General features: G+C 40.5%; 1 protein-coding gene and 1 non-coding gene across 4 annotated transcripts in view; both read left to right on the top strand.

Annotated features, from left to right (window-relative positions):
• Lims1 (LIM zinc finger domain containing 1) overlaps positions 1 to 21,282 on the top strand; it is a 113,239-nt gene that overhangs the window by 20,902 nt on the left and 71,055 nt on the right. For 2 of the 3 annotated variants that reach the window (XM_028782004.1, XM_028782006.1), the window contains exon 1: positions 11,752 to 12,008. The exons of the other annotated variant lie outside the window; for it this stretch is intronic. The gene's annotated coding sequence lies outside the window, so the exon portion shown is untranslated. Of the gene's footprint in view, positions 1 to 11,751; positions 12,009 to 21,282 lie in introns of those variants that run through there. 3 annotated transcript variants of the gene reach the window in all.
• On the top strand, positions 1,835 to 1,941 carry LOC114633440. Its single transcript, XR_003713201.1, has one exon. It is a non-coding gene; the product is annotated as a U6 spliceosomal RNA (small nuclear RNA).

The following is a 21,282-nucleotide window of genomic DNA, read 5'->3' as shown; positions in this document are numbered from 1 at the left end:
TGCTGCTTCCTGGATTGTTCTCTGGTAGACTGATAGACACTTACTTTCAGCCTTTGGCTTTTGCTAATCATTAAAATATGCTGAATAAGACTTCAGGATTTGTGTTTGTAGGGTGAAAAATTAATCTTTTAAAATTGTTACCTTGACTGGAAAAGAGCTACTAGGTGTCAGATTTTATTCATATCTTCAAGATAGTGGTGGAATAGAACATTTTAATGTAATATTTTTGTTATTTCTTTGAGAATTTCATACAATGTACATTGGTCATATTCACTCCTTTACTATTCCTCCCAGACCCATCCCTATCTCTGTACCACCACTTTCTCCCCTTTTCTTAAGTTATTATTGTCGTGGGCCCGGGGAGTGTACCTATATACGTACATATTATAATCTGCTGGGAGCATTTAGTGTTGCTCATATATAGCTTTAGGATTGACTACTTGGATAGCCAATTAGGGGACTCATCCCTGGGCAAGACTGATTTTCCCTCTCTCAGTAACCATTAATTTCTTGTGGTTCTTCATCTAAGGATGGGGCCTAGTTAGGTTTTCCTCATCCATGTTAGCATGTCAGTTGGTGTCATCACTCAGGTCTTGTTTAAGCTATCATATTGACATTTCCCTTTCCAGAAGGCAGTCTTGCTTGTTTTAGTTTAAAGAATAGAAAAACAGGGAGAACAATGACCCAGCCAGTGATTTAGAGCACTTGTCACTCTTGCAGTTCTCAGGACCCACATGGTGACTTACAACTGTTGTAGAAAAATTTAATCCCAACTCTGGGTTTCTAACCCCACCTTTGATTATTCAGTTCCTGAATAAAAGACACACAACTTAATCAGCACTAGAGCAAGGCAGATATCTGTCCTTTATGCTGTTATGTCTGTTTCCTAGCCAATAATCTCATTATATAATCTGCCATGTTTCGTCTGCGCTGCTCTTAACTCCAGTTGGCCAACCCACATGGCCATGTTTCCATGACTCACCTAACCCATGATGGCTTCCTCCTCTCCCACCTCCTTCTCCCCTGTTGTGGTTCTCCTCTGACTCCCAAACCCAGAACCCTAAACCCCGCCTTTGTCTCTTCTGTTCAGCTATGGCTGTGGGCATCTTCACCAATCAGAAATAATTTGGGGACAAAGTCACATAGCATCACTTGGGTCTCTGTGTGGACTCTCTCATCTTTGGAGCAGTCAGGTCTGGGGGCCTGCACTTAGCATTACATAGCAACAGACCAAATCTCAACAGATGACCTTCTATAATTCTAGTTCCAGCTGTTCTGTCACGCACTTCTGACCTTCATGGACACCAGGCACACACGTCGTACACATCATTCAGGCAAAACACTCATACACATAAAATAAAGAAATCTTGAAAAAAAAAAGAAAGAAAGGAAAAGAAAAAAGCAATAGAGAAATAGCAGTGTAGAAATATCCTTTTTTCTTTCTTTCTTCTCTTGTTGTTTTTGTTGGGAGGGTTGTTTTGATTTTTGAGATGGGGTCTCAGATAGCCCTGGAAATCTTAGAGCTAGCCATGTATACCAAGTTGGCCTTATAGAGAGTTGCCTGCCACTGTTTTAGAGTGCTAGAATTAAAAGCATACACCACCAAGCCAGAGATTTCTTTTGCAATGTGCATCTCATTTTAAATTTGAGGTTAGTGTCTTGATTTAATATCTCATGACATTTTGTTGTACATTATGAGATTTTACAGGTAATTTAATGTCAAGCTGTTATGATTTCCAATGTCTAGTTGGACAGATAATACTGACTCAGGTGACTCAAAATTCTGTAACACAATACCTTATATTTGGATTTTCATCTTTAAGATTTTGTTTTAGTGCTTGCTTCAGCAGCACATATACAAAAATTGGAACGATACAGAGAAGATTAGCATGACTCCTGCGTAAGAATGACATGCAAATTTGTCAAGTGTTCCATATTAAAAAAAAAGAAAAAATATTTTATTTTAGCATTTTTATAGCACTCAGATTAAGAAAAAAAAAGATTATTATCCCATTTTATGGATGCTAATGCTGAATATCAAGAATTTTGACTGAACCAACAAGTTATAGCCAGTAAGTGGTATACCCAAGGCTAATTTTACTGTTAGTGTACTGTTTATGACTGGAAGATATGCAATGCACATAAACTGACTACTAGTCTGCAGTTGTAGTTCTTAATTTTTCACTTATTAAATGTACTTCAAAGTCTTTTCATCAGTGTATATAGTTTACAGTATAAAATAAAGGCACAACATTTAAAGTACACAGGTTGGTGATTATTTTTTATGAATTGTGAACATACAAAGCAATGACTTTGAGTATGATTGATGTTAAGATATAGGCAGTATCATATGCTTAGGGCCTTTTGATTCCAAATTTTTTTATTATTTTATGTATGTATGTATGTATGTATGTATGTATATGATGTAGAGAGAGTCCTGTGTATGTAGGGACATCTTATTCTTTGAGACAAGGCCTGTCTTGGGACCTGTGGTTTGCTCATTTGTCTAGACTGACTAGCCAGCAAGCCCTGGGGTACACCTGTACCTCCAGACTGCTGGGATTATAAGCATAAGCTATAATGCTGATCTTTTTCTGTGGATGTCAGGGATCAAACTCAGGTCCGCATGCTTGTGCAGCTAGCATTTTCATAAGTTATCTCCCCAGCTCCCTATTTATTTAAATTTGAGACAGCATGGCCTGGAACTTGCTATTTATACCAGGCTGGCTTTGAACTTGATCCTTGCTGCTTCTAAATGCTGGAATTATGTGTGGTGGTATATACCAGTATATTTACTTTTAAATTTTTGTTAAGCTCCTGTGAATACTAACTTGAGTGAAGTGGGTTTCTAATTTTGTTTGTTCCTGTGAGAAGTATTCATGGAGAACCTAGTCTCTGTTAGGCATGAATGTAGGTGTTGGTATTACATATAACATTTACTACATGTACTAACTTACACTTGGGGCTAGGTTCCTGAGTAATCAGGCAAATTCCTATGGGAACATGAGTGTCCAGCCTGAGAGGCTCTGGGAAACTACACAGGAAGTAACATCTAGACTGAGTCCTGAGTATGAGTAGGAATTGTTCAGATAGGGCATTTAGGGAGGAAGAGCTGAAGGCAGGAGGCCAAGAGGAAAGAGAGAGCAGGATGTGGGGATCAGCACAGCTGCTTCGGTGCTGCCCTAGAGCCTGGGAATCTGGGAGGGGGAGCCTGGGAGTATTGGAGCAGGGCAGAGGACAGTTCTTACTGCTACTTAAGTCTCCTTGTTACAGATAACAGGAATCTATTGCATACAACGCTAAAGAAGAATTTTGGAGAAAATAGTGGGATGGCTCCCAGAATTGAAGAAAGAGCTGTGAATATCAAGTCTTTGAAGAAAGCAGACAACCAAGGCAACTCCTGGTCTCCCTGAAGTTCTCGTGGAATTTTTCTACAGGGGCTTAGTTATTTGCTCTGGCCACAGAGCCTTGTTTGCCACTTAGATATCCAGGGTTTGAGAAATAGTCTGAGTAAGTTAAATTAGATCTACTGACCAAACCTAGAGCAATCCTGCAACCAGAGGATCGGATCAGACTCTGTATCTGTTTTGTCTAAGTGGCTGTTGTGTGATCAGGACAGCAAGATTTGTTACCTGAAACAGAATGAATAGAGTTGAGGCCCAGCCTAGAAGACCAAGTGCGGAGGCCTAGAAAGCCATAAAGTAGAAGGAATGGTGGAGCTTCAGAAGCCAGGAAGCAAATTGCATTAATCCAAGCAAGAGATGGTATGCCAGCAGTAATGCCTTCTGCAGGGAGGGAAGGAAGCACATTGATTCTGAGATACTTAAAAGGAATAAAGAAGACTTGGACTTTAGAGGTTAGTTAGAAACATTAAGGCAGTGAACTGAGTCCCATGTTTCTAGCTTGGGCTAGAACTGTTAAGTAAATAGTGCTGTCTCCCACAAACAGCTACTTTTTAAGAGAGTACTTTCATTCAGTTTCAAAGTATTGAGTTGGAGTACATTTATCTTAAAAACATTTGGATTATAGCTGCTGCTGGAATTCAGACTGCCCTCAGAGCCATCACCAATAGGAATCTTGTCAGGTCCCAAAGAAATTCAGGTCAAATGGCTAACTAAGATGCCTATTAGCATAACACTGCGCACTGGCTGCAGAGCTCACTCTGTACCTGTGGCTCCTCTCTGCTCTTCTGCACTCCCATTCCCTACCCTAAACCTTTCTAGCTCAGGGGCTTCATTTTCCAGCTTCAGATTCTTTTAAAAACCTGCCATTTCAGCCATGTGCTTTCTTGGCTCTCTCTTGGTCCCATCTTTTTCTCTGGTTCTTCCTCAATCTCTCCTCTTCTTCTCTGGCTCTTCCTCAATCTCTCCCCTCTCATGGCCCACTCTATTCTGGTGGCCATGTTCAATCTGCCACTTTCTGTCTTTGCTCTGGATTCTTCAGATGTGCTAGGATTTAGCAGTAGAAGTACATGAGGGAGGGGGTATTTAGGGCCAGGACATGCAGCAAAGATCACACCATACAGCAGATCTCAGGCAAGAGATTTATTGGAGTGGGGAGTGAAAGGCTATCTGGGGGCGGGGTGGAGACAGACAGACAAAGAGACAGTGAGAGAACATGGGAGAGAAAAACACAAGAAGAGTCAGGGTAAGTCTCTGCTCTTAAAGGAACTTCATGGGAAAACAAAGATCTTCTAAGTGTAGAAATTTTCCACCCATGATTGCAGGAAAGTCCCTGAGACCTCATTGCACCTTCAGAAAGAATTCTTTCCTGCAACTGGTCTCCTCACCTGTTTCCTGAGCTTAGACTTAAATAAAGCTTATCGCCTCCATCAGTTATGTCTTCTGCTTTAGACAAAACTAATTAGGAAGTTGGACCTTCAGCACAGATTGGGGATGTCCTTGATTAAGAAGTTAAATTGTAGTTTGAATGTTTTGCCTGTGACTAATAGTGAGTGCTGTTATTTTGTTAAATGAGTTAATTCAGATCCTAAGTGGTTCCTTCAGATATTTTGGTCAGTGCTTTTGCCATTAGGTAGCTTAATAGCCTTAAAAATCCTCTGGTCTCAGTAGTGGTGTTAGACATATGTTCAGGTCACAAAGAAAGAGACCACCATTCCAACTGAAGTGTCTGGACAAGGCAAATTTTACTGTTGATCAAGAGAGTGTGCTAGGAACACACCAAGATAGTAGGCAAAGGTCTTATTGGGTGGGGAAAATTTAAATAGTTTCATAAAATTCTTACAAAGTGGGGAGGGATAAAAATATTTTAGTTCTTTGTCTTAAACACAAATTTTATAATATTTGATAAACAAAAGATTCACATGTGATATTTCTTACAGTGGAACCAGAATTGTTTCTTAAGGAAAATGTAGGAACTTTGGGGAGCACTATTTGGATATCAAAACCATTAAGTAGGCTAGGGCCAGAGTTACTGACTGTCATGCCTAGAGCTTTTGGAATGGTTAAAAACAAAAAGACAGGAAAGAAAAGGGGAATAAAAGGAAGCCATATAATTATCTGAGCATAGGCCCTAACTGTAATCATACAATTTCAGGAAAACTTGCTTTACCCAAAATGCCATGAAATTATAAATTGACTGAATGAGCTCTGTTTGAAGCTTTATGTCTTTACTTTTGTGTGTGTGTATGCGTGTGCGCGTGTGTGGGGGGGCATATGTGTGCCATAGCATGGAATGGGGCCAGAGACAGTTTTGGACCTTTTATGGGTTTTGAGGATCAAACTCAGGTTGACACACTTGTAGGGCAAGTCTTTTACCCAGTGAGCCATCTCCACAGTACCCCCTCATTGTATTTATGGATGATGCCCCTTGCTTTATTATTTTTATACTGGGGATACAACCCAAGGGCCATATGTATGCTAAGCACACACTTTACCATTTGGCCACTATCTTATCCTTATTTGTTTTTCTTTTTCTTATTTAGAAAGTCAAATCCTTTAAGATAATGGTTAGGATATATTGTTAAGCTTTTTGTTTATTTTTAATTGAAGAATAATGAACTTGTTATGGGAAGCCCACTAGAGAAGACCACTTAGACACAGTCTATAGCCAATTGAAAATCTTTATTCCAGCTGGCTAAGACTATACTCAGGTATTTGATACCCAAGTGTAGTGCTAAGCATTTAGAATTGAGTTTTTAAAAGCAAAAATCATGTTCTGGTATCTCACACAGCAGTTGCAGAGTGGCAGGGGGTTAGGGTTGGGGGAGTTTGCACAAGCAAGCAGTTTAACAGAAGCTAAGATAAGCAGTTAGCTGGAGTGGGATGTTTACACAAGCAGACCATTTACCAAAAACTAAGATAAGTTAGCTGGGACATCTTGACCTCAGGTTCCTAGAATAGAGTTGGATAATTTTCGATGGGGCTTCTCTTCAAGGAGATCAAATCCTAATTAAACCTAAAATGGCCTCAACAAGAATACAAGGTGGAGGAACCTATGCTCTGTCTTGCCCTGTCACAAATTAAATTAACATTTTCTCAGGTGACATAAAACAGAGGACCAGGAAAAGGGTACACAAGATGCAGGGATAAAGTTGTTGGATTCTAAGGATGGGGATCTAAGAGTAGAGTACATCTAACCTTGGCATGAACCTCAGTGGTAGGGTGTTTGCCTAGGAGAGTGAAAGACTCGGTTGAGTTCAGAAGGGGTAAGGTGAGTAAGGTGAGTTACTGAATGTTGTATAGCAGCTGAGTTTTCCTTGGGTGACTTTAAAGCAATATAACTTCTCTCTCTGCTTTGTTTTCCTCTTCAAGGAAAGACAGCAACTTCAGCCTATCTAAGCTTCATTATATATGCCAGGCATAGGTTGTAAGGGTCCATGATTCACCAAAGATACCCCGGACTAAAATAGTACGGAAATGCAAAGAGTGTTTTATTCTGCATAAGTCCAGCATCCTGGGATCTCCGAGTACCAAGATAGAGGACCCCCCGAAAGGAACTCACAGGCTCAATTTATAGCATATTAGGGGGAATTCCAGGGTAGGTGGGCTTTGTCTTACTCTATCTCTAAGGATATTCCATTACAGAGGCGTGGGGGCTGGCTGGAAAAGCCAAGTGATAGGGCAGTTTCTGATTAGCTGCCTGAATAATGGGTTTTTAGGTCTAATCTCTTGAACTGCTGCCAATTGGAGCCTTCTTCGAAAGGTGTAACAGAAATGTAGTAGAATTCTAGTTCTGCTTCCAAGGAAGTTAAAAAAGCATTACCAGAGCCAGTCTAAACAGGGTTAGGAATGGGACAAGTTTTTTAAAATCCTCATATTCCAGCTATGTTGATCTGAGATGTTAGCAAAAGGAAGAGGAGAAATTTTTTTTGTTTTGTTTTTTCTAGACAGGGTTTCTCTGTGTAGTCCTGGCTGTCCTGGAACTCACTCTGTAGACCAGGCTGGCCTCGAGAGAGATCTTTCAATGAGGGTAGAAACAGGAGCTTTGAGATGAGGGCCTGTGTGCTTGGAGATGAGGTCTTGGGGAAGGAGATAGAGCCAGGTAATATTGCAAGCTTTATTTCTGCTCTGTCTTCAGTTTGGTGGGTGAGCCATTGGAGGACTTAAGCAGGATAATCACACCAGGTCTCTTAGAAAGAGATCATTTGTGGTTGAATTTAACCAAAGGAACAAGTCTGGAGGTGGGGAAAGCTCTGACAACAGATGATGAAGGTTGCTCCATGGCAGGAGTTGAGTGGGAGTGACTTGGACAAATCTGAGAGCTTGTTGGGTTTAAACTTAGCAGCAGACTTCATGGTGACAAGAAGTCATGAGACAGGGTGGGGATTTCTAGCTGGGGTGATTGGTTAAGTAATGCTACCATGTTTGAGAGAAGATAAAGAATTGTATTTAAGATAATGAGGAGGTGAATGACTTATTTTAAACATCAGTTCCTTGATTTATCTTTTAAAAGAATTGAAGTTGTTTGGATCATGTGGTTTGAATGAAAATGGATCCCCATAGACTCTTGTATTTGAATACTTGATCCCCAGTTGGTGTAGCTGTTGGGGAAGGCCTAATAGGTGTGACCTTGTTGGAGAAGGTGTGTCACTCACTGGGTTTGGATTTTGAGGTTTCAAAAAGTTTAGCCATTCTGCCTTGTACTTACTATATCAGATATAAGCTCTCAGCTACTGCTCCAGTGCCATGCCTGTGACAGACTTTTGAGGCAGCATAAAGAGACAGGAGGTTTAAAAAGACAGGAGCCTATTCTTTGACAGTCAGGACTATGTTTATTAGTGTTTATTAGTGTACACAATGAGGAGCTGACTCTCCAGGTGGAAGCTGAAGAGAAAAAAAAATGGCCGTGACTCTTTATGGGGCAGGGTAAGGGATAGATGTGGTGGCAGCAAGTACCTCATGTTTCCCTCCTTCCTGAAGTTGTTTGTCAAGATGAGACAGGCTGCCAGACAGATGCTTCTTTCCAGGGTGACCAACTAAGGTCAGGCATGATGATCTGTAACCTTGTAGGAATTCCATATAATAGATGAGGTACTCTGTCAATCTGCCTGCCTGCTGCTATGCTCCCTGCCATGGTGATAATACACTCACTCTCAGAACTGTAAGCCCCAAATTAAAAATTTTTTTTAATAAGTTGCCTTGATCATGGTGTCTTCACAGCAGTAGAAAAGTAACACAAATGCCCATATAAAAAACATTTGGCAGAGCTATTTGAGTATGACATTCAATATGGTCAGGACCTGCTCTGTGTAGAAGTACTTAAGCCAGGAAAAAGTGTTGAAATCATCAGAGAGAATGTACCTGAAGAGAGGGGCAGGGATGCAATGTTAGGATCTGGGAAGTAACCATATGTAAAGGCAGGCAAGGGAGAGGAGATACAAATGATGGTCTGGAAGCTAAGAGATTGGGGCTTCCAGGAAAGCCTCATTTCAAAATATCAATTGAGGCCAGGCAGGGTGGTCCACACCTTTAATAGAAATATTTGGGAGGAAGAAACAAGAGGATCTCTATAGAGTTTTAAGGCCAGCTTGCTGTGTATGACCAACCTAGGTCTACATAGTGAGACCCTGTCTCAAAGTTAAATGTACTTGTGCATGGTGGTGTACACCTGTAGTGGTAGTAGATGAGAGACTAGAAGATCCCAAGTTGGAGGCCAGTCGGGGTTATATAGCAATAACCTGTATCAGCACATACTTAAAAGGAAAAAGAAATGAGGGGAGAGACAGGGGAAGGGCAGAGGAAGAAGAAAGAGAGTGAGAAAGGCGGGCCAGAGAGACTGACTGGCCCAGAGAAAGTCAAAGGTAAGATGAAGACCAAATGCCATGTTGAATGTGGCCTTTTTTTTTTTTTGGCCCCACTTACACCAGCCCTCCTTGCTCCACCCCAAAGGTTTGTATTTATTTATCGTATGTAAGTACACTGTAGCTATCTTCAGATACCCATAAGAGAGCATCAGATCTCATTACGGATGGTTGTTAGTCACCATGTAATTGCTGGGATTTGAACTCAGGACCTCCGAAAGAGCAGTCAACGTGGCCTTCTTAGTTGCTTTTGTTTTTATTTTTTGAGACGAGGTCACAGTGCAGTGCAGACTGTAGGCCTCTTGCCTCATTTTCGCCAGTCCTGGGATTATAAGAATATGCTAACATGCCTAGAAAGATTTGATTTTTTAAGACTGTGTCCTTAATGAGAGATGTTTCTAGATTGTAGTGGGTTAAAAATAAATGTGAAGTAGGCCTACTCTTAGGAAAATTTGTGTAAAGAGTAGAGAGGGTCATGGTAGTGACTAAAGAGTGATTCCAATTAATTCATTTTAAGGGAGGAGAGAATGAAGCCTATTTATAAAATTCCCGATGGGCAAATTATTCAGAAAAGGGGAGTAGCTAATGGGTCCTGAGTATCTGGATTGGCCTCAGTCAGGTTAGCAGGTAAGATTGGCATATTGACAGGATAGAGGTAGGGGAAGATCACTGAAAGAAAACCTTCTAGAAGATCTCTTAAGAAAACAAACAAGCCAGGCAGTGGTGGTGCACGCCTTTAGCCCAGCACTTGGGAGTCAGAGGCAGGTGGATTTCTGAGTTCGAGGCCAATCTGGTCTACAGAGTGAGTTCCAGGACAGCCAGGGATACACAGAGAAACCCTGTCTTGAAAATCCAAAACAAACAAACAAGTAAGTAAGTAGGTGGGTGAATGGATGTGTGGCTGAGGAGATGGCCCAATGGTTTAGAACACATCTTGTTCTTGCATAGGACCTGGGTTTGATTCCTAGCATCCATGTGGTGGCTTACAACTGTCTGTAACTCCTGTCCTCGAGACTTCAGTGCCTTCTTCTTACCTCTGCAGAGACCTTGGTTCCTCTGTATGCACATGGCATACATACAGTGCAGGCAAAATACTCATGCCACATGAAGACTGACAGGACCTGCTCAACAGTAGAGACGAAAACAACAACGCCAGGCTTCTCAGCAGGTTCATGCTGTGAGCACTGCACAGCTGGAGGAATCAGCTGCTTAGAGGTAGACTCCAACCTAAATGACAGACGAAATGAAGGAAGGAAGGAAAGGCTCACCATTGTAAGAGCCACTAGTAGAAATAAGACAGGAACTGGGATGTCCGAGGAAGAGACGACACAGCGGTGTTGCTAGTTGATGGGAAGCTCTCTGGGTGTTTAATCTCTGAGGATTATAATGGGAAAGGAGAAGCTGATGGCACCCGTGATGACATGTAGAGGCTGAGGAGTTCTCTTCATGGCATACAACTGTCTCTGATGGAAACTGGGGTGACAGTGGCAGCAGCGGAGGGTAGGGTGGGGGTGGGGAAGCTGTGCTTTTTACTTCTCACTTCTGTCTTCTGGAGTCTGCTGTTATAATTGGGTTTTACACCATGAAAATGAAGCCTGTTAATGTGTCTCCCCAGGAATACTGACAGAAGCCAGAGTTCTGGAATTTACTCTGCCTAAGCTTGCCTGACATAAATCTACCTCTCCGAGCACTGGGCTCTTCCCTGTAAGAGGGACTGCCCATGATATATCTTTCAGTTCTGCTCTTTTGCTTCCTACCAGCTCTAAAGACTGCCAGCACCCAGTGTCTGTTGTTGGGTAAAAAAAAGCAATGAATTGCTTTCCTATTCTTTTGAGATTAACCCCAGGCCTTAGAACTTAGAAGCACCATCCTAAAAACATCTTCTTTATAACAAAGGCCAGAGAATTTCTTGTTGTATTCCCTGTATATCAAGACATTAATGCAAGAGGAAGGCAGGCTACATTCTCCTATTTTTTCCTCAGCCTCAACAAAAGATCCCATATTCTTCGGTGGAAACTTAGCATCAAAGAGTCTCGAGATGACTTAGTCAGGCTTGTGAGTCCTGAGCACTCTGGCCTGCTCCTCTTCTGTGCTGTGTTTATCTAGGGTATGTGCAGTAGAAAAAAGTTTCTATCGTTGAGCTAGCCTGTGCCTAGCATCCCTGTCTCTAAGCTACAGGTGGAGCTGATAGAGTTGTCATGAACATCCAACTCCTTCTGTCTTGATTAGTTATTGACCATTAGTTTAAAATATTTGCCTTCACATTACAAGTGGTTAAATGTTAACTTCTTAAAAAATATAAGATAGCTCAGCAGGATATGAGTTATGACATTTAGGGTGTTGTCTTATTGCTTCAGAACTGTGGAGTTTTTGAGTAATACACCATGTTACATGATTTGACTGAAAAAAAAAAGCCTTAACTTGGTTTCATTGGCTTAAATATAGTTCAAAGCAGTAGACACAGAGTTCAGATGAGGAAGTGCTGTACAATCAAGGAAGTAAGAGCCTTTAAAGATAGTTTGCTTTCATGGACGTGGCTGTCCAAGTTCTGATAAATGACTTGAAATAAGAGGAGAAGTACTGGAATAGAAATCCTCTATACTAAATTAGGAGAGAAGGAGTGTGGGGACCCGGGATGTGAAAACCTCCTTGTCTGTTGACTTTACAGAGGTGGGCTTGTGTGGGTAAAGTGACTGAGACGGAGGAGAAGAAAAGGATCTGACACCACGAACTAGCACCACACAGGGTATTGTTATATTTCTGCATTTCTTTTCTGTCTCACTTGTCTTTCTCAGGTATTTAAAGCATAAAAGCTATTTGTTTAAAGTCTCCTAAATTCTCAAGGACCTTTTTGTCCTTGCTGTGTTAAGAAGGAAGCAATGATGACTAGTCAGAAGAGTTGCTCTTTTGTTAACCTGTAATTTAAACGAAAAAAGGAGGCCAGTCTTTGGTTTGCTTTTATTTCTTGTTTTAGAGAAAGGGTTTTGGGTAAGTTGTAACCTTTAACTGTGCTAATTAAAATCTCCTTTCAGCAGAGATCAGTGGTTTTGAATCTCCTTATAGATATGTATCTGATTACTGACTGCATTTGAAAGTAACTTAATGGTCCTGTGGTTTCAAAGTGAAGGGCATTGTAAAAGGCAGCTGTGCTCTGTTTGGCATCGCGCATTTTAGGTCTTGTGGAGAATTACATTGGGAAAGACTTGAGTCATGTTTTGAGTCATGTTTTTTTTGGTATTGTGTTATATTAATTTTTTGTTTGTTTGTTTGATTTTCTTTTTTGTTTTTGTTTTTTTGAGACAGGGTTTCTCTTTTTGTTTTTGTTTTTGTTTTTGTTTTTTGAGACAGGGTTTCTCTGTATAGCCCTGGCTGTCCTGGAACTCACTCTGTAGACCAAGGTGGCCTCGAACTCAGAAATCCGCCTGCCTCTGCCTCCCAAGTTCTGAGTTTAAAGGCATGCACCACCACCGCCCGGCTTGTTTTGATTTTCAAGGCACAGTTTCTTTGTGTAGCTCTGGCTGTCCAGGTCCAGGACAGAGACCTGCCTCTGCCTCCTGAGTGTTGGAAGTAAAGGCTTGTCTCACCCATCATGTTATATTAGTTTTTAGCCATAAATGCTGCCTATGATCTTTGGAAAGAGAAATGTACTATTTATTTATCTTTGCTGTCCACAACTAACCAAATAATTGTTCTTTATTCATTAACCCGTAAAACTGTTTAAAAGAAAAAAGTAGACCATTATTTTGTTTTGCTTTGCTTCTCTTTTTTTATTTTTGAGACAGAGTCTCTCTATGTAGCTATAGCTGTCTTAGAACTGGCTGTGTAGACCAGACTGGCCTTGAACTAACAGATATCTGCCTGTCTCTGCCTCCTGAGTGCCAGAATTAAAGATGTGCACCACTATGCCCAGCCTATTCAATTTTCTCTGTCACTGAGCTGTAACTCCTGACATGGACATTTTTAAATTTGGGAATTAGCACTGAGCTATTGGTAATAGACTTGAGAAAATGGGCAGCAGCCATATTTTTTCCCTCTTTGAGTCAAGGTCTTAGGTAACCCAGGCTGCCTCAGACTTGTTAATGTAGCTGAGGATGACCTTGATCTCCTTGCCTTTACCTCTCAAGTGCTAGGATTACAGCTAGGTGCTACTGCACCTATTTCATGAGTGCAGGGCCTCATGTAGGCTAGGAAAGCATTCATCAACTGACTCATCTCTCCATCCCAGCAGTCAAAACTTGCACCAATTATTCATCAATGCAAAGACCCAAGTGCATACATATCTCTATCTGTCTGTCTGTCTGTCTGTCTGTCTATCTATCTATCTATTTATCTATCTGAAAGGGATGTGATAGATAGTGGTGTGGATAAATAAGACAACTATGGGAGTGATGGTAGGTTTGCTTAGGAAGAATACTCTGGCTTCCCTTTGAGTGAATTATTTGGAAACAATTTGAGTGGAGAAGAAGGAAAAAGGATTGGAATCCAATCCTATAACATGATCCCAAGATCACTAAGTTAGCTACCAAAAGATATGCACAGAAATCAAGAACACACTGTTGCTAAATGCTGTTTTAAGCCTTATCAACCTAAGAGAGGGACTTCCTTTGGCCATGTTATAGATGAAGCATTTTGACCTCCAAGTTAAAAAACTTGTCAGACTAACAAGAGACCAGGCCAGAATTGTGACCTAGGCAGCCTCACTTCCTCCTTGCTGCATGATAAAAAGTGAAGAGATGGGAGGGTTCCTTTCTTTGAATTTGTACATAGTCAGCTGAGTTTCCAGCGCCTCTTCCAAGTCTATTCAGTAAATGGGGTTTGTTATGTGTTAAGAGTGATGTAACATGAGCCCCGTGTGCACTTCAAGTTTTTTAGTAGCAGTGTTCAAAATGCCAAAAAGAAAAGTAGGTGAAATAATTTTCATAATATACTTACTTAGCTTAGTATGTCAAACTGTTACTATGTCAAGCTGTATAGATGGGTAGGTGGCCAATAAGAAGTATTTTTATGTTATTAAGATAGTCTGCTATATGTCTTATACTACAGCACATCTCAATTCAGATTAGCCACATTTTAAGTTGAACCATGGTATGTGGCTACAAATTAGAAAACATAACTCCAAGAAAAAGACAATCATCCTAAAAGCTAATCAGAAACAGAGAACCTGCTTTAAAGCCACTGGGACTAGGGGGTTACAGTGTTAGCATTACCTAACTTGAAAGCTCTGGAGGAAAGCTCTCCTACTGAGAAGGCTGGGGCTGCTCTGTAAGGAAAGAGTTTGACCAATATCAGTTAGACAATAGACCTTCCGTCTGCAGACTATTTATAGAGCAAAGTCTGAACCCCTTTATCACCCCCACCAGAAGCAACCTCAGGAAAACCACGCTGTTGGCTCTTAGATACTGAACTATATTTGGGGTAGCAGAGTGTGTGTGCTGGGGAGTCTGCTAGCTGAGTCCAGTCAAGACTGGAAACCACAGCCTTTGATGTATGTGTCAGTGTTGTTGCTAAAGGTTTTCCTCCTTGTGCTGTTTTTAGATGGAAACTGTAATGTCTGCCTAAGAAGAGAAATGCGAATAAACTACTGTATAAGGAAATGTGCAGCCCTTACTCTGCTTGGAGCGATGTCAATGACAGTTGCAAGCCATCTCCATCCGGAGATCGTCTTGTATTTAAAAAGTTCTCCAGTCAGTCGAGCCATGGTGTTTTTTTGCTCCTGTGGCTCTTGTTCTTTTGTCTTTGACTCACTGACCCTCTCTCTTTTCCACTTGTATTTGTTGTTTGGGGTTAGGTTTTTTTTTTTTTTTAGTTGTTTTGTAGTAGGCACAAAAACAAACAAACAACCCCAGCTCTCACCTTAAAGGAAGGAAGAGATAGCTTTTTTTCTAGAGTCATTTTGAGTGACCATAGCCTGGGAAAACAGATTTAGGTTATTGTAGTTTTATACTTTTACAAAACAAAGAAAGTTATAAATCAGGGCAAGGTGGTTGCAACATGATGAGGGAAGCTTGACTGTAGGCCTAAGGTACTGATGACGTTCTTAGCTTTTGGGTCAGAGGACGCTGGCAGTCTGCTAAATTAATGGATTCCAAAGGTTTTTTTTATCTGTTAGTCACAAGATGTTAATTCTGAAATAGAGGTGGGCAAGGAATAGTTGTTGGGAGATGGAGGGAGTCCTAAAGCTAGCCCACGGTAAGGCAGTTATCTCTTGGGCCGTCAGTAAATCAGTCTCTAAAGGCAGCTTCTTTCCCAGAGTTCTTATTCACCTTAGGAAGCTACCTATGAAGAACCTGAGTCTTGCTTATGTTTCTCTTAAGTGTGGGACATTTAACTGTGTTTGAAAACATAACGAGACCAGGTAGGGAGGTTCAGAAGTTCTGGGTAAACCTAGCAAAGGTTGGAGGTGGGGGCTCAGGTAATGTGCAAGAAAATTATAAGAAGCTCCTAGTGGTTATATAAGCAATAAACAGTTGATGAGGGAGCAGAGAGTCTTTGGTGGATGTCACCTGTGCCCTGGACAACTCTCCACCTGACCCTACCTGCCCTTGGGGGTTGGCAGTGAGTTGGCACAGGGTCATCAACATAGACTCCAGGAGCAGGTGAGAAATGTGGCAGCAAGCTCATCTGAGGACTGCTGTGTGCTTCTTTAGTACCCTCCACCCACGCCCCCGTTCAAACAGCATCTCTTCTAAACAGCATTTTCTGATTGCTGGCATTGTTTGCACTACCAGTCCTTGCTCTTTCAGGCAGTCCTCAGTTTGGTCCTCCTGCAGGAGATGCTTTTACAGCTGCACAGCCCCCAGTGTTTACATGGAGGCAGCCTGCTGTTCCTGCTACAGGTGGAACATCCAGTAATACAGCTTTAGTCCATTTCACCCACACTCTGTAAGCAGCTCCAATAAACTCTTTGTAGAACCACTTTCTTTGGTCTATCTTGAGTACCTATTTGGAGTAATTCTGTAATTTATCACTTTTAAGTTAATTTAACACACATGATGTATGTTCGATACTCATGGAGGCCAGAAGAGGGTGTTGGATCCCCTGGAACTGAAGTTACAGACAGTTGTGAGTTGCCATGTAGCTACTAGAAATCCATCCTGGACCTCTGGAACAGTACTGAGCCATCTCCCCTGCTCCTGTTGGAATGTGTGAGTTCAGTAATGGTAAGCAGACTCACGCCTTGTACAGTTATCCTCTCCGTCTCCAGAGTGCCTCCGCTTCCCAACTCAGACACTGCGTGGAACTCTGAGATTCTTGGGAGTTGTTGAGTGGTAATTTTCAATTCTCCACCTCCACACCCCTGTCCCTGGTACCTACCTTCTATCTTTATGTATTTGGTTATAATAGATACCTGTAGAAAGTGGGAACAGTCAGTATTAGCCCCATTGTAACCTGGCTTTTGTTTTTAATTTGGTATAGAAAGATCTTCAAGGTCTATCCATGAATTACATGTGAGAATTTCCTTTCTTAAAGGGAGAGACATTCCATCATTTGTATGTAGCACATTTTGCTTATTCATTCTTATGTTGTTGGAACTTTTTTTTTTTTTTTTTTTTTTTCCTGAGACAGATCTTACTATAAACTGGTCTTGAATTCACTGTAACCCAGGCTGGTTTCAAACTCAGAATCCCCTCAGCCCACACACACTTCAGCTTTCTGAGAGCTGAGATTACAGGTGTGTGACTTTTAGCTATTGTTTTCACCTTAGTGGATTAACATGATTCTTTGAGCAAATTTTAATTTTGGCTTTTGTGAATGATGCTGCCTGGGGAAAATAGAGGGCAACTATCTCTGAGTCCCATTGGACTCTGGAGTATTATCCAGAAGTAGAATCGATTTTATGTTTGGCTTGGTTTGGTTTGGTTTGATAATGTGTGTCATGATGGATAGGATAAATATCTCATTATAGTTTTGTTTCTCTAGAAAAGTTACAGAATATCTTTCTCTGCACCTGCTTCTTATCCTGTGAAGAAGCTAAGCCCATTTTGTTTAGATCTTTTACCCATTTTTGTTGTTGTTGTTCAGCTGGTTGTTGGTGTATATATCTAGGTACCAATCCCTTCTGATATATGTGACTTCCAGATACATCTTCCAAGCTTATCAGATATCAGTGCTAGGAATTGAGCAGGGCCCTCTAGAGGAGCTGCCGGAGCTCTCAATTGCTAAGCCATCTCTCTAGCCCTTAAATTTTTTTTTTAAATTTATTGATAACTGGTACAGATGAATGAGTTGCCTTGTGATACCTTGTGATTTATGTATACATTTTTTACTGTACAAATCAGGTAAACATCTGTCTCCTCAATTATCTTATCATTTCCTTATTTTTACAAGTTTTTTTTTTATTAGCAACAAAGTGATGGATTTTATTGTGGCATTTTCGTTCATACTTTGTTTTGTTGATCCTCCTGTTTATCCTCTTTCATTGTGGTCTTCCCTCATGCATGTTCACTTTCCCCAGTAACCTCATATCTGCTTTGATGTCGTATGTATGTCATATGCATTCTGTTTTCCTCCTTTCCCTTGCCTACTTTTCCTCCCTGCTTCCCCCACTGTATTACATTGAAGTCACTCAGTGGTGGTTTTGGGGGTTGTTTGGTGACATCTATCAGTATTTGTCAAATTGGATGCACTCGAGCTCTGTGTGTAAGATGATGAACTGTTTACCTCAATGCTGGTAATCCATCTGGTTTGAACATGTGGGTCTTGTGCATGCTTGTGACAGTGGGAGTTCATATGTGCATCAGTCCTGTTGTGTCTGGAAGACACTGTTTTTCCTTGGTGCAGCAATCTATGACCTCTGCTGGCCCTTACAATCTTTTCATTTCCTCTTCCCCATAGATCCTTGAGTCTTGAGGGGAGGGATTTGATGAAAACATCCCATTTAGAACTGAGTTCTACAGTCTCTCAGTCTTAGCACATTGTCTAGTTGTGGGTCTTAAGAAGCTCCTTGGGTATGGGTTGAGTAAGACACTGATGTGTAGGTTATAGCATTAGGAGTAGTCTTATTGTTGTATTCCTTTAGCGTAATAATAGTAGTAGATTTTCTTTTAGGCTGGTGAAGCCTCAGATTCTCAGTGGCATAAGCTTTGTCCAGATTCGTCTCATAGAGTGGGCCTTAAATCCAATCTAAAAGTGTTTGGTTACTTCCACAGTTGGCTGTGGGTTTATAGTAAATTGCCTTTGTTTTGAGATATGTCTTTTGCTTCTCTGTTCTCTCCAGATTGTTTATCATGAAGAGATGTTGGATTTTATCAAAGGCCTTTTCTCCATCTAGTGAGATGATCCTATAGTTTTTGTCTGTCAGTCTGTTTATATGGTGGATTACATTTATTTATCAATTTCTGTATGTGAGCATCCCTGCACCTCTGGAATGAAGCTAATATGGTGGATAGTCTTTTGATGTGTTCTTCTGTTTGGTTTTCAAGTATTTTATTGAGAATTTTTACATCTATGTTCATAGAGGATATTGGTCGCCGGGCGGTGGTGGCACACGCCTTTAATCCCAGCACTTGGGAGGCAGAGGCAGGCGGATTTCTGAGTTCGAGGCCGGCCTGGTCTACAGAGTGAGTTCCAGGACAGCCAGGGCTATACAGAGAAACCCTGTCTCAAAAAAAAAACAAACAAAAAAAGAAGAAGAAGATATTGGTCTATAATTTTATTTTTTGGTTGGGTCTTTGTGTGATTTAGGTATCAGGGTTATAGTGGCTTTATTAAAAGAATTAGGAAATGTTCCTTCAGTTTTTATTTTGCTGAATAATTTGAGGAATGTTGATATTCTTTCTTCTTTTGAAGGTCTGGGAGAATCCTCAATCCATCTGGCCATGGATTCTTTTGGTTGGGAGACTTTACTCTTTTACAAGTGGTCATGGGACTATTTAAGTGGCTTGTCTGATTTTATTTAAATTAGTAGGTTGTATATATCACAAGATTCATCCATTTCATTTAGGTTTTCTGTTTGGTGCAATACAGATATTTATTCTTTTTTTTTTTTTTTGTATGAGTGTGTTTTGCCTGCCTGTATATATGTGTACCACATGCATGCAGTGCCCACAGAGGCCATCAGATATCCCCTAAGACTGAAGTAATAGATGTTTGTGAGCTATTATGTAAGTGCTAAGAGTTAAACTTGGGTCCTTTGGAAAAGCAGTTGGGGCTCTTAATCATTGAGCTATATATCTCTCCAGCCCTAAAAATACAAAATTTTAAAAGTATGTCTTTATGATTCTTTAAAATTACTTTATATCTATTGTAATGTGCTTTTCATCTACATTTTTATTAATTTGGGGCTTCCCGTTTTTAGTTAATTTAGCTAATGGCTTGTCAATTTTGGTGATCTTTCTCAAAGAACCAACTTTTTATTTCATTGAATCTCTGTATTTTATATTTATGCCTGAACATCAGAAGAGGGTAACAGACATCATTACAGATGTTCATGAGCCACCAAGTAGTTGCTGGGAATTGAACTCGGAACCTCTGTAAGAGCAATTTCAGTCAGTTTTGAGAAAGTTCCATGAGATACTGAGAAGAAAGCATATTTTTTAGTGTTGGGATGGAGTGCTATGTAGACGTCTGGTAGGTCCATTTGATATAACTCCATGTTTGGATGACTGTATGAGGGTTAATATGTGATTTTTTTTGCTATAATAATATTTCTTTTATCAACTTGCATACCCTTGTACTTGGTACATATTTTGAATCTTGGTGAACTTTTTTTTTTAATGAGTATGTAGTGTCCTTCCCTTCTCTTTTGATTAGTTTTTGTTTGAAACTATTTTGTTAAATATAAAAAAAGCTATACCTGTTTGCTTCTGGGTATATTTTCTTGAAACACTATTTTCCATACTTTTACCTTAAAGTGTTAATCTTTTCTTGACAGAGAGATATGCTTCTTGGAAGTAGCAAAAAGATGGATCCTGTTTTCTGACCAATCTGTTGGTCTGTGTTTTTTTATTGGGAGAATTGAGACTACTAATATTGGGAGTTATCAGTGAACAGTGCTTATTACTTCCTGTTACTTTGTTGTTATGATGGCGGCTTTTTAACCCTCTTGTGATGAGCTTTTGTGGGGGTTTTTTATTCCTCCTGTCTAGGATGTAGTTAACTTCTTCAGACTAAAGTTTTCCTTCTAGTATTTTCTGTAGAGCTGGATTTTTAGATAGAAATTGCTTAAATTTTGTATTCTCATGTAATATTTTTTTCTCAGTTGTAAATGATGGCCTTTCTGGTTATGGTAGTCTGCCAGCACCCACATGGTGGCTCACAACTGTCTATAATAACTCCAGTACCAAAGAATCTAATGCCATCTTTTGGCCTCTGCAGGCAACATGATATATGTGTATACATTGCAGACAAACACAAAACACAAACAAAAAGAAAAAACTTAAAAAGGCACTTGAGATAAAGACAAGGGACAGGGATGACTGGGAGGCGAAGAGGGAGGGGAAACTGGATGTAATGTTAATTGATTAATCAATTAATTAGTAAAAATAATCAAAGACATATAGGAACTTCCCAGAAAAAAGGGCCCCCAAAAGAACATACATACAAAAAATCTCCTTAACATAGGAGAGAGAGAGTATGTGTTTGTGTGCACACCTGTGGAATGAGTGGAGGCCAGCATTTAGTATCTGGTATTCCCCTCTGTAATTGTACACCTTAGTTTTTGAGAAGGGTCTTTCACTCAATCTGGAGTTTGCTGTTTCCTAGACTACTGGCCAGCACACCCCCAGCATCCCCAACTCCTCCTCAGTGCTGGAATTAACAGCTGTGTGTTGTCACATCCAGCTTCTACAATGGCTATTAGGAATCCATACTCAGATCTTCCTTGTTGTTTGTTTGTTTGTTTGTTTGTTTGTTTTTTGAGACAAGACTTCTCTGTGTGGAGTCCTCACTGTCTTAAAACTAGATCTATATCCTAGGCAGGGCTCATGCTCAGAGATCCATACTGAGATCTTAGTGCTTGGACAGCAAGCACTTTTCCTACTGAACCATCCATCTTCCTAGCTCCATGATGATTGCACTTC

Source organism: Grammomys surdaster, unplaced genomic scaffold (genome assembly GCF_004785775.1).
Source record: "Grammomys surdaster isolate TR1022 unplaced genomic scaffold, NIH_TR_1.0 655, whole genome shotgun sequence".
Classification (NCBI taxonomy): Eukaryota; Metazoa; Chordata; class Mammalia; order Rodentia; family Muridae; genus Grammomys; species Grammomys surdaster.
The sequence above is the reverse complement of the archived record's forward strand: the minus strand, read 5'-3'. Positions and strand labels throughout refer to the sequence as shown.